Below are 14,910 nucleotides of genomic sequence, written 5' to 3' on the forward strand. Positions count from 1 at the left end.
TCTATGCCCCTCCCCTAGTCCACTTTGATAAAGGAGGTCCTCTTCCAGTTCTATCTTGATCCTAGCCTATCAGGTCTCATCAGGACTGGTTGCATTGTCTTCCCCTGTGGACTAGCAAGGCTGCACCACCCAAGGGGAGGTGATCAGAGAGCTTGCCACTAAGTTTATGCCAGAGAAATTCCCTGATCCCCTTACTAGGAACTCCACTTGGAGACTGAGTCTATGGGCTGCATCTGAGCTGGGTTTTAGGTCCTTTCCATGCATTGTCCTTGGCTGGGGTATCAGTCTCTTCAGGGCCCCCAGGGCTCAGTTTTATGGCTCTGTTGGTTTCTGGACAAGAACCTACCACAGATGGCCTCTGAAAGACTACTTATTGAACTGTCACAGCCCCTTGCTGAGGGGCTACTACTGTGAGATCAAATATATAAATTCTTACCCATGTTACTTTTGATCATTTTTTTTCCCATCACAACAGTAGAAATAAAACTAAAGACAACTATCTACCCATTATAATGGCACCACCAGAAGCTGCTCTGCAAGCTGCAGGAGGAGAACAGGTATGAGTGGTCTTTTCCAGTCTCAGACCCTGCATGTTACAACATTGACCTACTAGGCGACCAGGCAATATGTACCTGCTAGGACAATCATGGCACAAGAGTTTTTGGGTAAGTAAGCACATTTTGGCTGGAAATTTCATGTTTTGGTATTATAATCATGGCAAAAGCTGATGGTTGAGATTGTCATAAGTCCTAGCATAGAACCTGCTACAATTATCTTGCTAAATGGTCATGTTATCAAATTGCATTTTATTTTTATTTTATTTTTTATTTTAGCTCCTTTCCTCATTCCTCCTCCACTGCCTCCCTACCTCCCTCTTCTTCCATGCCTCTTTCCCAGTCCACTGATAGGGGTGGTCCTCCTACCCTTCCATCTGATCTTAGCTTATCAGGTCTCATCAGAACTGGCTGCATTGTCCTCCTCTGTGGCCTGGTAAGGCTGCTCCCCTCTCAGTGAATTATTCAACCTCTCTTAGACTCAGTTTATCTAAAAAATGAATATAATAGAATTTTCACATATGCTTATTTTATAGTTGAAGGTAAGAATCCATGTTCTATGCATAGCACATAGTAGCTATGTAGCAAATATTAGCTATTACTATGATGTTTTTATTACTTTCAACATCAGTTACAGGAAATCTGATAACTACTTTTATCTAACACTATCATTTTAAGTACAATCTCTTTAGAGATAATTTCAGCTAGTTCAAAGAGAAGAAGTGACACATATTTCAGAAAGTCAAAAAGCCAGGCACAGTTTTAATTCATACTCCAAAATCAAATGTTGCTTCAACTACACTCATTTGTTTAACTTTAATAATTACGTATTGAACACTATGTAAGACCATGTATGCAACTTAAATCGTTAAAGAAAAAAAGACATATTTATATCAAGTCATTCCTACCCTTGAGAATCATGGTTTTTGGATGAGTCCAATATATATATATATATTTCCAATATATGAACAAACAATTATACATACTTTTGTAGACATGATGAGTTTACAACTCCATGATCTCATGAAAAAGGATGAGGTTATATTTTTGTGAGTTAATTCGATTGGCCTACGTAGAAAATGACTGGACTTTTTGTACATCAAATGATAAATAAGAATTTAATAGTGATAGAGGGAAGCAGGCAATAGATGTTTTAGGCAGAGAAATAGGGATAAAGCTACTATATCAGCCTGCCTCTTAGCTCTATCTCTTTACAACTCCTGGAGCATTTGAGTGTCTCATTTATTTGTCAAATAATAATGTGTCAACTCATGACACGTTTTTTATTATTTCCTTGGACTATTCATCTTCTGTGTTAGCTAATTTTTCATGTTTCACCACCTCAGTAGAATTCAAGCTTGAAGAAAGAATACGTTTAACAGATGACCTCACCCCCATGGTATTTTGCATATGGTCTTAGAGTGGCTACTTAATAAATACTTACTGACTTGATGTGCAAAGAGACAGCAGCTAAATCATCTTAAACATGCACTAATTTCCTCACTTACACTAAAGCCTCCTGTAAAATACTTTGTTCATTCCTCTAAAGTATTTTTTCAAGGCCATAAAAATTAGTTTTGGAATCCTTCTGTATGCCAATTTCAACAAAGAATATAGTGGTATATGAAGGCAAATGAATGTCCCCATGTTAGTAAATTTAGGCACATTTACAACAGCCTATTATAGTTTAAGAACTCAAAGGAAAAAACAAAACAAAACAAAGACTTTCAATTCAGGTCTGGATTTGGGGCTGAGGTGACTTACTCAGTGAATAAAGCAATTGTCGTGAAAAGAAGAGCACCTGAGTTCACATCCCTCAGAAGTCATGTACAGATGAATACAGTAGCATGTGTCTGTAATCCTAGAACTATTACTGTAATATGGTAGTTAGAGAACTATAAACCCAGAAGCACACAAACCATGTACATATGAAAAAAATAAGACCCTATCTCAAACAATGTGGAAGGAATGGACTGATATCAGAGATTGTATTCTGACCTCTACTCACAATCACTTGTGTACTCATACTTACATATATGGTACACACACACACATATATATATATGTGTGTGTGTGTGTGTGTGTGTGTGTATGTATATATACACACACATATCATGAACATATCATATATGCTCTCACAAATACAAAGGAAAACAGAAAATCACTGATTGCATCAAGACTGCAACAATACAGTTTGCTCAGTTTTCAATAAGTAGCATGCACTTGGATGTAATTAGAAAGAAATAATCAACTATCATACAATTCTGTGTCAGCATCCTGACAAGATGAAACTGAGCAATATAATGCTCAAATTAGATGGGAAACTACTTTTTTCTTTAAAACAAATCATGAGTGTGCAGTGCCAATTTGAACAAAATGAAAAATCAGGATGAGCAGATAGAATTAGCCCTGCTTAGAAACATTTCAAATGTTGGCTTTAAGACTTGGAAATTATGTTACTATGTATACCAGTGGTTCCCAATCTGTGTGTCTTGACCTATTTGTAGGGGCTGCATATCAGATATTTACATTATGATTCATAACAGTAGCCATAGTACAATTATGAAGTAGCAACAACATAATTTCATAGTTAGGGGTCACTACAACGTGAGGAACAGTATGTATTAAGGGGTTGCAGCATTAGTAAGGCTGGATACCACTGATCTAGACAAGTCTTAGCCCTCTTTGTTTACAACTGAGAGCAATAAGTGGTCCTAAGCTAACACTTACTACATTAGGGCCTGTCAAAGAAGATACACATTAATGGTATTCCTTATATGGTGGTTTTAATGAGAATGTCGCCATAGGTTCTGACATTTGAACACTTATTTCCAATTTTCTGGTGCTGTTTAGAGAGGTCATAGAGAGCCACAGCATTGCTGGAGAAAGTACATCACTGGACGTGGACCTTAAATTTTTGAAGCCTTACCACTTACTGCTGTTTGCTGTCTGCTTCATGTCCGTTGTTGAGGATGGGATCTCTCAGTTTCAGCTCTAGCTGCTTGTTACCATGGTTTCCTCACTGTTATAGACTCTACCTCTCTGGAACCATAAGAAATCAGCTCTTTCATCCTTAAGATGCTTTTAATTAAGGTGTTTTATTGCAGCAACAACAACAAAAACATAATACGCCATGTATCACTGATTCTTTACAAGATTATTCTTTCCAATCTGTGTACAAACAAGAATTAATATAAAGGAGTCAATACCTATTTATGCAAGGAATAGTTGGAAATTAAGATACTCTGCCCAGGGTGATGAAGATTATAGTTCAGCCAGAACATCTTGATCAGACCAAGTATTACAATTAGGGTGAAAAAATGGAGAAAAATCTGATGCAAATAACTCCTGCAAGAATAGACTGTTATTGATCCAAAAAATAAATTATCTCTGCTACTATATCTTTCTCACAAACAGTCAATCCTTCCTACCTATCCAATATGCTATCACTCCCTAGATGTTTATAATAATTCCAAATGATCTTTTATATATTCACATGTATTTCCAGCACTCGGGAGCCTAGAGAAGCAAAGAATCTCAAATCAAAGGGAAGCCTGAGCTTACATGACTGTGTAGTAAAAATAATGAAACAAAGAAAGAATGTAGGAAAGAATGGAAATAAGGAAAAGAGGAAATGAAAATGCTTTTAAAAATTTTTATTTGTTCTTCCTTTATGTGTATGAGTGCTTCACTACCCTGTGTGTGTGCCATTTGTGTGCCAAGGATGAAATAGGGAGTCAAATACCCTGAGTTAGATAGTTATGAGATACAATGTGGGTACTGGGAACCAAACTTGAATCCTCTGAAAAACCACCAAGTGTCTTAATCAGTGATTCTCCAGCCTTGGAATTACCTTTTAAATAGATATAACATGAATAAATGTGATATAAGCAGACAGTGTTTCATACTTTAGATGTCTCTTAAGAACATTACATACTAATATAAATGTCTCTCACTGGGCAACTACCCTTTCTCTAAGAAAGTTCATCACCAAAATGGGAAACAGAGCTAAACAGAGAATTCTCGACAGAGGAATATCGAATGTCAGAGAAACACTTAAAGAAATACTCAACCTCATTAGCCATCAGGGAAATGCAAATCAAAACAACCCTTACACCCATTAGAATGGCCAAGATGAAAAACTCAAGTGACAAAACATGCTGGAGACGTTGTGGAGAAAGGGGAACCCTCCTCCACTGCTGGTGGGAATGTAAACTGGTAAACCACTCTGGAAATCTATCTGGCGCTTTCTCAGGCAATTAGGAATAGTGCGTCTTCAAGACCCAGCTATACAACTGCTAGGTATATACCCAAACTTTGTTCAAGTACACAAAAGGGACACTTGCTCAACCATGTTTATAGCAGCTTTATTTGCAATAGACATAACCTGGAAACAACCCAGATGTCCATCAACGGAGGAATGGGTACAGAAATTGTGGTATTTTTACACAATGGAATACTACTCAGCAATCAAAAAGGAGGAAATCATGAAATTTGCAGGCAAATGGTGTGATCTAGAAAAGATCATCCTGAGTGAAATATCCCAGAAGGAGGAAGACAAACACGGTATATACTCACTTATATAGACCTATAAGATATGATAAACATAATGAAATCTATTCACCTAAAAAAGATAATCAAGAGAGCAGATATGGGGTAAGATGATCAATCCTCGTTTAGAATGACAGATGGGATGTGCATTGAACGTATGACAGGAGTCTACTGAGCACATCTGAAAGACTCTAACTAGCAGTGTTTTCAAAGCAGATACAAAGACTCATGACCAAACCTTTGGCAGAGTACAGGGAATTATATGAAAGAAGGGGAGTTAGTATGATGGGGAAAGGATAGGAGCTCCACAAGGACCAAATATATCTGGGCACAGGGTCTTTTCTGAGACTGACATTCAACTAAGAACCATGTATGGATATAACCAAGAACCTCTGCTCAGATGTAGCCTGTGGTAGCTCAGTAACCAATTGGTTTCCCATAGTGAGGGGAACAAGGACTATTTCTAACAGGAACTCAATGACTGGCTCTTTGACCTCCCCACCCTCCAAGGGAGGAGCAGTCCTGTTAGGCCACAGAGTAGGACTTTGCAGCCAGTCCTGAAGATACCTGATAAAACAGGATCAGATGAATGGGGAGGAGGTCCCCCCCTATCAGTGGACTTGGAAAGGGGCACAGTGGAGATGAGGGAGGGAGGGTGGGATTGGGAGGGAATGAGGGAGAGGGACACGGCTGGGATACAGAGTTAATAAAATGTAACTGATAAGAAAAAAATAAAATTCAAAAAAAAAAAAAAAAAAAAAAGAAAGTTCATCACCACATACCAAGGATAAATGAGAAGAATGGCATAGTGAAGCAGAAACAATTAGATACTGGTATTGTCATTTAAAAAAAATCTATCTTTAAGAGAATTTCAGGGGATGTTACACCCTCTCCTGCACTTCTTGAGCATCAAGCATGCACATGATGCATAAACGCACATGCTGGCTAAACAAAAATGCATATCAAAAAGAAATTTGGGGAGGCGGGGCAAGATGGCGGTGCCAGGAGGACTCTCATTGTGAGCAGCAGCAGCAGGATCAGCACAGCGACCAACAATCAGAACTCGCGGCCATAAAACACAGTCATTGTGTTTCCCAGGTGAGAGGACACCCCACAGAGGGGATTCAATCAGCTTTTAACTCACTCGGCTAAACCTCGGAAGAGATCCTGGTTCCTCCAGATGCTTGGCTGCCAGCCACCAGCCGCAGCCCCAGCCTAGAGCCACAAGCCAGTGTCTTTGGTCATGGTCCCAGACTGAACCGTGCGCACCACACTATCAGAGACTGCAATTTTCAGTTGAGAGATAACCCCACGTTACAGGAAACGATTGGGACCGACCTTAGGTCACCCAGACATCCCCTGGAAAAGACTCGGGTTCCACAGGCACCCCAGGAGCCAGCCCAGAGCCAGAGCTGGGGACCCAGACACTAGCACATAGCCCTGCCTGCCTGAGCGCCTGATTCGCCACCTGAGATAGAACTGTGGGCACCAGGGCACCAGGGAATGAGTTTCACTGTCCGGTGCAAACACACAGGGAGGGAAAAGGCTGGTCTGATCTCAGAGCACTCAGCCAACAACCCCACCCTGAAAAGGTCTCCTCGGGAAAATTACCCAGTTTAGGCAGACACCCAGGCTCCCAAAGGCCGGAAAGACAGACACAAGCAGTTTCTGCACGCCAGACAGCTGGCAGAGACTGAGCAGTGTGCACCAGGGCAAAAAAAGAGATTGGGAGTCCCAGTCTCCAGAGAATCCACAGGGAAGGAAGGAAACTGTACTGACTTAAGTCACCCAATCCTTCCCTGGAAAAAGCCTAGCAGACCGGCGGGGCTGAGCTGCCATCTCTCAGCACTGCTCCAGACACAGGCGCAAACAGATGCTGTGCACCAGATGTCCAACTGGGTCACAGCAGCTGATCATTAAATTTACAGCAAGAAACTCAGAAACAGGGCAGCTGTCCTCAGGACTTCCCTGGGTGAGAGGAGAACCCTCCCGACTAACAAAGACCACAGTTACCACTCAGGTCTCTATCCCTGAGGTAAGCAGCAGCAACTCCTGAAAAAACGCCAGCCATCCAGTGAATATACCCAAAAAGCTGAGAAGACATCATTCAGGAAAAACCAGCTATCTGCAAAGGGGATTCTTTCCACCACAGGAACACCAGGAACCACCAGAAAATAACCCCAAACACCTAAAATAGCACAATGGGTAGAGGACAGGGTACAAGCTCAAGCAACAAAAGACAGAGCAATATGGCATCTCCAGAACCCAGTTACACAGGGGCAAGTAGCCCTGGACACCCCAGCATAACTAAAATCCAAGAAGATGACCTAACAACTATGCTCATGAAGATGATAACAGGGGAAACAAATAAGATACATAAAGACATAGAGGAAGATAAACTCAAACAGAATATTGCCATCCTTAAAGAAATAGAGGAAGCTGCAGCCAAACAGTTTGTGGCCTTTAGAAAGGAAATGCTTAAAGCACTGAATGAAATAAAAGAAACAGAGTTGAAGGAACTAAAAGAAAAAGAGGAAAATACAAGCAGACAGGTGAAGGAAGTAAACAAAACAACTCAAGACCTGAAGATAGAACTAGAAAAATTAAAGAAAACACAAATGGAGGAAATAATGGAGAGGAAGAATTTAGGGAAGAAAACAGGAACTACAGAGGTAAGCATAACCAAAAGAATACAAGAAATGGAAGAAAGAATCTCAGGTGTAGAAGATACAATGGAAGAAATCGATGTATCTGTCAAAGAAAATGATAAATCCAAAAAAATTCCTGACACAGACCGTCCAAGAAATCCAAGACAATATGAAAAGACAAAACCTAAGAATAATAGGAATAGAGGAAAAAGAGATTCCCTGCTCCAAGGCCCAGAAAATATTTTCAACAAAATCATTGAAGAAAATTTCCCCAAGTTAAGGAGGGGCCAGTAAGAATACATGAGGCCTACAGAACACCGAACAAATTTGACCAGAAAAGAAAATCCTCCTGCCACATAATAATCAAAACAGTAAGTATACAGAACAAAGAAAAAATACTAAAAGCTGCAAGGGAAAAAGGCCAAGTAACATATAATGGCAAACCCATTAGAATCACACCTGACTTTTCAACAGAGTCTATGAAAGCCAGAAGATATCATACAGACCCTAAGAGAACATAGATGTCAGCCCAGGCTACTGTACCCCGCAAAACTCTCAGTCCTCATAGACGAAGAAAACAAGATATTCAATGACAAAAACAAATTTCAACAATACCGACAAACAAACCCAGCATTACAGAAGTCACTGGAAGGGAAAATACAACCCCCAAAAATTAGCTTCTTTCAAGAAAACACAGGAAATATTTAACCTTACTACAGTAAAACAAAAAGGAACCAAGCACACAACCTGATGACCACAGCCAACATAAAAATCAAGGGATCTAACAGCCACTGGTCATTAATCTCTCTCAACATCAATGGACTCAACTCTCCAGTAAAAAGACACAGATTAACAGAATGGATACGTAAACACAACCCAGCAATCTGTTGCATACAAGAAACACACCTAAGACACAGATATAGACATTACCTGAGGGTAAAGGGTTGGAAGACGACTTTCCAAGCAAATGGGCCCAAGAAGCAAGCAGGAGTAGCCATTCTAATATCTGATAAAATAGACTTTCAACCAAAATTAATAAAAAGAGATGGGGAAGGACAGTTCATACACATCAAAGGAAAATTCCACCAGGAAGACCCAGAAATAAACCCACACATTTATGGACACCTGATTTTTGAGAAATGTGCCAAAACCATACAATGGAAAAAAGATAGCATCTTCAACAAATGGTGCTGGTCTAACTGGATGTCTACATGTAGAAAAATGAAAATAGATCCATACTTATCACCCTGCATAAAACTGAAGTCCAAGTGAATCAAAGACCTCAACATAAAACCAGACACATTAAATCGGATAGAAAAAAAAGTGGGGAATACCCTAGAACTCATTGGTACAAGAGAGAACTTCCTCAACAGAACACCAACAGCACAGGCTCTGAGAGCAACAATCAATAAATGGGCTCTCATGAAACTGAAAAGCTTCTGTAAAGCAAAGGATACTGTCATCAAACCAAAGCCACTGCCTACAGATTGGGAAAGAATCTTCACCAACCCTTTTTCTGACAGAGGACTCATATCCAGTATATATAAAGAACTAAAGAAGCTGAAAAGCAGCAAACCAAGTAATCCACTTAAAAATGGGGAACAGAGCTAAAGAGAGAATTCTCTGTAGAGGAATATAGAATGGCAGAGAAGCACTTAAAGAAATGCTCAATCTCATTAGCCATTAGGGAAATGCAAGTCAAAACAACCCTGAGATTTCACCTTATACCCATCAGAATGGCCACGATGAAAAACTCAAGTGACAACACATGCTGGAGAGGTTGTGGAGAAAGGGGAACCCTTCTCCACTGCTGGTGGGAATGTAAACTTGTACAACCACTCTGGAAATCAATCTGGCTCTTTCTCAGACAACTAGGAATAGCGCTTCCTCAAGATCCAGCCATACCACTCCTAGGCATATATCCAAAAGAGGCTCAAGTACACAAAAAGGACATTTGCTCAACCATGTTTGTAGCAGCTTTATTTGTAATAGTCAGAAGCTGAAAACAGCCCAGATGCCCCTCAACTGAAGAATGGATGCAGAAATTGTGGTACATCTATACAATGGAGTATTACTCAGCAATGAAAAATAAGGAAATCATGAAATTTTCAGGTAAATATTGGGACCTGGAAAGGATTATTCTGAGTGAGTTGTCCCAGAAGCAAAAGACACACACGGTATATACTCACTCAGATAAACATACAACATAGGATAAACCCACTAACATCTGTACATCTAAACAAACTAAGCAAAAGAGAGGACCCTAACTAAAACGCTCAATTGCCATCCTGAAAGGCAAAGGGGATGGACATCAGAAGAAGAAAACAGGAGAGCAACAGAACAAGAAAATTTGAACACAGGGAGCTTCCCAAAGACTCATACTCCAACCAAGGACTATTCATGGAGATAACCTAGAACCCCTGCACAGAGGTAGCCCATGGCAGTTTAGTGTCCAAGTGGCTTACATAGTCATGGGAAGAGGGACTGCCTCTGACATAAACTGATTGGCCTGCTCTTTGATCACCTCCCCCTGAGGGGGTAGCAGCCTTACCAGGCCACAGAAGAAGACAATGCAGCCATTCCTAATGTGATCTGATAGACTAAGATCAGAAGGAAGGAGAGGAGGACCTCCCCTATCAGTGGATGTGGGGAGGAGCATGCATGAATAAAGGGGAGGGAGGGTGGGATCGGGAGGGGAGGATGGAGGGGCTTATGGGGGGATACAAAATGAATAAAGTGTTATTAATAATAATAATATTATTAATAATAATAAGAATAAGAAATAAAAGAAATAAACATATAGATTAAAAGCAACAAAAAAAAAGAAATTTGGCATATCTGCCTTTATTTGAAAAAAAAAAAAAAACAGTAAGTAACAAGGATGGCTAAGTAAATTATGCTAGATCAACCAGATAAAATGTCTAAATGTGATTATAAATTAAAACTGTGTACTCTTGACCAACATGGAAAATATTGATTTGTTAGTTGAAAAAGCAAAACATGAAATTATGCCTACAAGAGCTGTAGTTATTTCAAATTGGGTGGGCCTACGTTACAATGAAAATAATTATGTGAAGTAGGCAGATTACAGTCAAAATTTATTAATTATATCAAAAGTAGAATTAGAAACCAGATGTAGGAGAAATTAGTAATATCTACCTTTGCAATACATAATACAAAATCAGATGCCAATTTCTTAAGGATTCTGTTAATAAGTCTATGTTCTTTGAGCCTTTATTAATGGATTGTTAGGAAGAGAATATGGAAGAACAAAGTAATTCAGCTGAGTTCTGGGTGATAGCATGAAGGCATTGTGAAAGTACATATTTCTTGTAAAGCCTATTATTTTTTTGTAATTTTTTAAAATAGTTATATAGATAAATTAAAAATGTGTCTATATGGATGTAGGTGGAAATGAAAATAAAAGTGGTGAAGAGAAACAATAAAGGCTTGGATAGCTCCGTGTTGAGTAACAATTACATGAAACTGGAGTCAGCTATTCCTAGAAATAAAAAAATATATATAAAAATGAATTGTTCCTCTCTGCTTTGAATCAACACTAAACTGCTCTCAAATCATATATTATTACTGTAACTATACTATGCCACATAATGAATGTTAACTTTAGCACACAGTTCTACACTCAGAAAACATAAACAATTTTAAATCTCTTTACAAATATTTACAGCATTTACGAAGCCCCACCAAGATGAAGACCATCTGCCCTCTTCCTCTTATATAAAATAATCTCAACTGAATGCTCAAGTAGAAAAAGAGAAAGGCAAGGGGCCATGGAACATTTAGCTGAATAATGGATATAATTTAACGATACCAACTACAGTTCTCTTAATGACAACTTGAATTTGTTCAGTGCCTTATTCATCAATATGTTCACACAGTCTAAGCAGCGATCAGAAGCTAAATCCCTGAAGATAATTATTCTATCAAAGCAACTCTTAAATTCGCTCCTGCCACCAATTCTTTCCTATTTCAGGGGCCGTTTTCTGGTCACTGTGGAGTAATTTGACTGAAGAATGTAATCAGAATAAAGCAACAGCACATTTTTTCTGCACTAGGCACCCACATCCCAAAAGAGATAGACTCTGCTATCTGAATTAATATCTACAGTCTCTTTGCAAGGCTGAATCCACCATTCTTCCTGATAGCTGTTTGCTTAAAACCATCAGTCACCTAAGAATAGATGAACTGATGACCTGATCAATACATTTTCTGAGAAATTTTGGTGACAGTTGTGGTTATCTTTCGTTTTCCCCCATGATATACTCACTTTGGCCTCCTCTATGGCAGCTCTCCAAATCATGCTCTCTTTAAACAATACCCTATGTTCTGGACTTTCTGTCTCCATTGCTCATCAAAACGGGTCTAAAATACGTCTTTCAGAGTCTTCTTGTTTTTTATTTGGTTGAAAATTCAGGGGAAAAAGTGCTTTTCAACATGCTTAATTCTAAATATTCTTAAATAGCAAAAGCTGAGCTTTAACTATCTATAAACTAAAATTTACATGCACTCAATTTTACAGCTATTAAAAACTCAGTATTATCTGTTAGTGGATTCATATTCTACCAACTTAATCAACATTTACAGAGGTTAAAAATAATGATCATTCACTGGTTTGATTCACAGACATGGACATTGCATACTACCCATGGATCTCTTTCAAAAACTTTTTAATGTGTCACAGTTATGAAGATTGTAATTGAGAACCATTAATACATGTTAGGTATTAGTCATCCTTTTTACAATCCCTGGTATTTTAGTTTTTTGTTGATACAAGTGTGTGTGTGTGTGTGTGTGTGTGTGTGTACACATAATTTGTACATAGAATCTTATGAGGTTGGTACTATTATTATTTTCCATTATATAAGTAAAAAATAATGATCAGAGAAGTTGTTTTATTAGATCACAATTACATAGCTAATCGTTAGCCAAAGTCAAAATCCAAACCCAAGTCTGTTTCCTTTAAAAAAAATGTATGTAATTAATTCCCAAACCATATTGTCTCTTATTAAGCATTCTTTCAGTAAATATGCTTCAAATTTCCCTTTCCATAATCAAAATAAATAGCACATAAAGCCTGTAAGGGATGAAGCTAATGGAGGAGGGCTGTCAGCCATTCACCTCCATTGTGTTAATTGGAGGTGAATTCTTGAAATCACACCTGTGTGCCAATCTATTAGTGATAAAGCATTTTATCAAGATACAGCTTTAAAATCACTGGGAGATGTGCATGTTTAAGTGGATTAAAATGACAATGTTGAATTTTTAAGCAAATGAGGAAAGGGAGTCTGTCTGAAAGAGAAAAGATTATCCTACAAGGTTCACAAAAAGTATGGTCTTTTGATGTAATGGGTGAACTTGCAATGATATCTCTCACCCCATTGATGGCCCGCCTTGATTTTATTGATTACATTGCCTGAGGGGGAATCCTCTTACTCTCTCAACAGTCCATGAAAATCCATCTTAAAGCTGGACAGTCAGTCCAAGAAGATGATCTTCCTGGAATAGAATCTTTAGTCAAGGGTATACAAATAGCTGAGCTCTCTTGCTAGAATCTCTATGCAAGATCTTAAAGTGTGGATTCTCTGGACCTAGGATTTTTTTTAGGGCTACAAATTCCTAGGTAAACTTCCTCCTAATCACAGGCTGCTTAAATCAGAATCCAGGAATCTATGCTTGTTTGAACAAGATCTCCAGGTGTTTCTGATATACCTCAAGGCAAGTAGGTCAACCATCAAATTAAATAGTGATTAAGCACAGTAGCAGAGCTGAACTGACTATAAAATGGACAAAACATCAGTTGGAGGAAAAATTAATCCACCTGCAGCAGGACTGATAAAACAAGATGATTAATAGCAAGTAATCCAGACTCCATTGACCTGTGTTTGAGACTTAACTTACTTATCATAGAAGTTTAAGAAAGTAACTTAAGCTTTCATCAGTTTTAATTCTATTGTCTTTAAAATGAGGGCAAGAGTGATCCTTCAGTGAAATTACATGACTTAATTCATGTAACACACACAGAACATGCTTGAATTATAATCAATGAATAATAAATATAAATTATAATTGAGTAGATTTCTTCTCTTCTTTGGAACTAGCATGCTGTTGAGAGGCATACAGAGGCAGTTTCATTGGGTCTACAAAAGGGAGCTTTAAGCTATCTCTCCAAGAAATAGCAAAGGAATGACAGGGTTGTTAAAACAGTAAGGAGGGACAAAATGATTCAAATTACCCAGTTGAGTGGCATTGTATTATAAGCACCCAACAAGTGGTGTCATAAAGAGCTGGCTTCCATCAACCACAGTCAAAAAATGATAGAAAAAGGCAGATGTTCCCTAAATCAATGAATCCTAGAATGACACTTTTACTAACACCAGTGACAGGGAGAACACCTCTCCCAAACAAAAGATATACTCATGACAGTCTCAGACTCTTAATTTATACTTTTAGAGATAGAATGCTAAGATGGTTGAAGTGCTATTTTGTCTCAAAAAGCAGAGTTTGAGCAAGTATTGAGGAAAAGGATATTTAGCCCTTTGGGCGTGCAATAATATTAAGGAGTAATGATATATTGTTACTCAAGTTTTTTGTTTGTGCTATTGTTTGTTGCAGTTATAGAGACTATAGTCAGGTCATTGCACATGCCAAGCAAGCATTCTACATTTGAGCTGCACTCTCAGCCTAATAACTTCATTTTTATATTAATTTTGCTTGCATCTTTCAAAGGTTTTTAGAATGCCCATGCTCGATGCACTCATACAACATCCTCATGAAACAATTAAGGTGGATATTATCTTATTAATTTCAAAAACAGGGAAATTTTGTTGATCTGAATGGGTAGGTGGGATTGACTATTCAGTGAATATCATAGATGGGCCCTGAACCCTCTTTTCTTATTTCCTAGCCTATTATTCTCAGTGGAAATCACAAAACAAAAACAAAAACAAAAACAAAACAAAAAAAAAAACTAGTTTTGTTTTAGCAGCAGTGACATCCATGGCTGAGTACAGTAGCACAGAGAGAACAAGAAGAATTCAGTCAAATGCATTTCCTACCATGGTTCTCATTCTCATTCATAGTACATTTCTTCCTCTTTGTTATGTATATTTGCCTAGGTTTTGAACCAAAGCTAGGAA

At 38.4% G+C, this 14,910-nt stretch overlaps 1 pseudogene; it reads left to right on the plus strand.

Moving 5' to 3' along the window:
* Window positions 1-512: 512 nt before the first annotated feature.
* LOC129676772 (fructose-bisphosphate aldolase C-like) overlaps window positions 513-14,910 on the plus strand; it is a 116,562-nt pseudogene continuing 102,164 nt past the window's right edge.

The sequence above is a fragment of the Psammomys obesus genome, unplaced genomic scaffold (assembly GCF_907164565.1).
Source record: "Psammomys obesus unplaced genomic scaffold, mPsaObe1.curated_primary_1811, whole genome shotgun sequence".
In the NCBI taxonomy this organism is placed as follows: domain Eukaryota; kingdom Metazoa; phylum Chordata; class Mammalia; order Rodentia; family Muridae; genus Psammomys; species Psammomys obesus.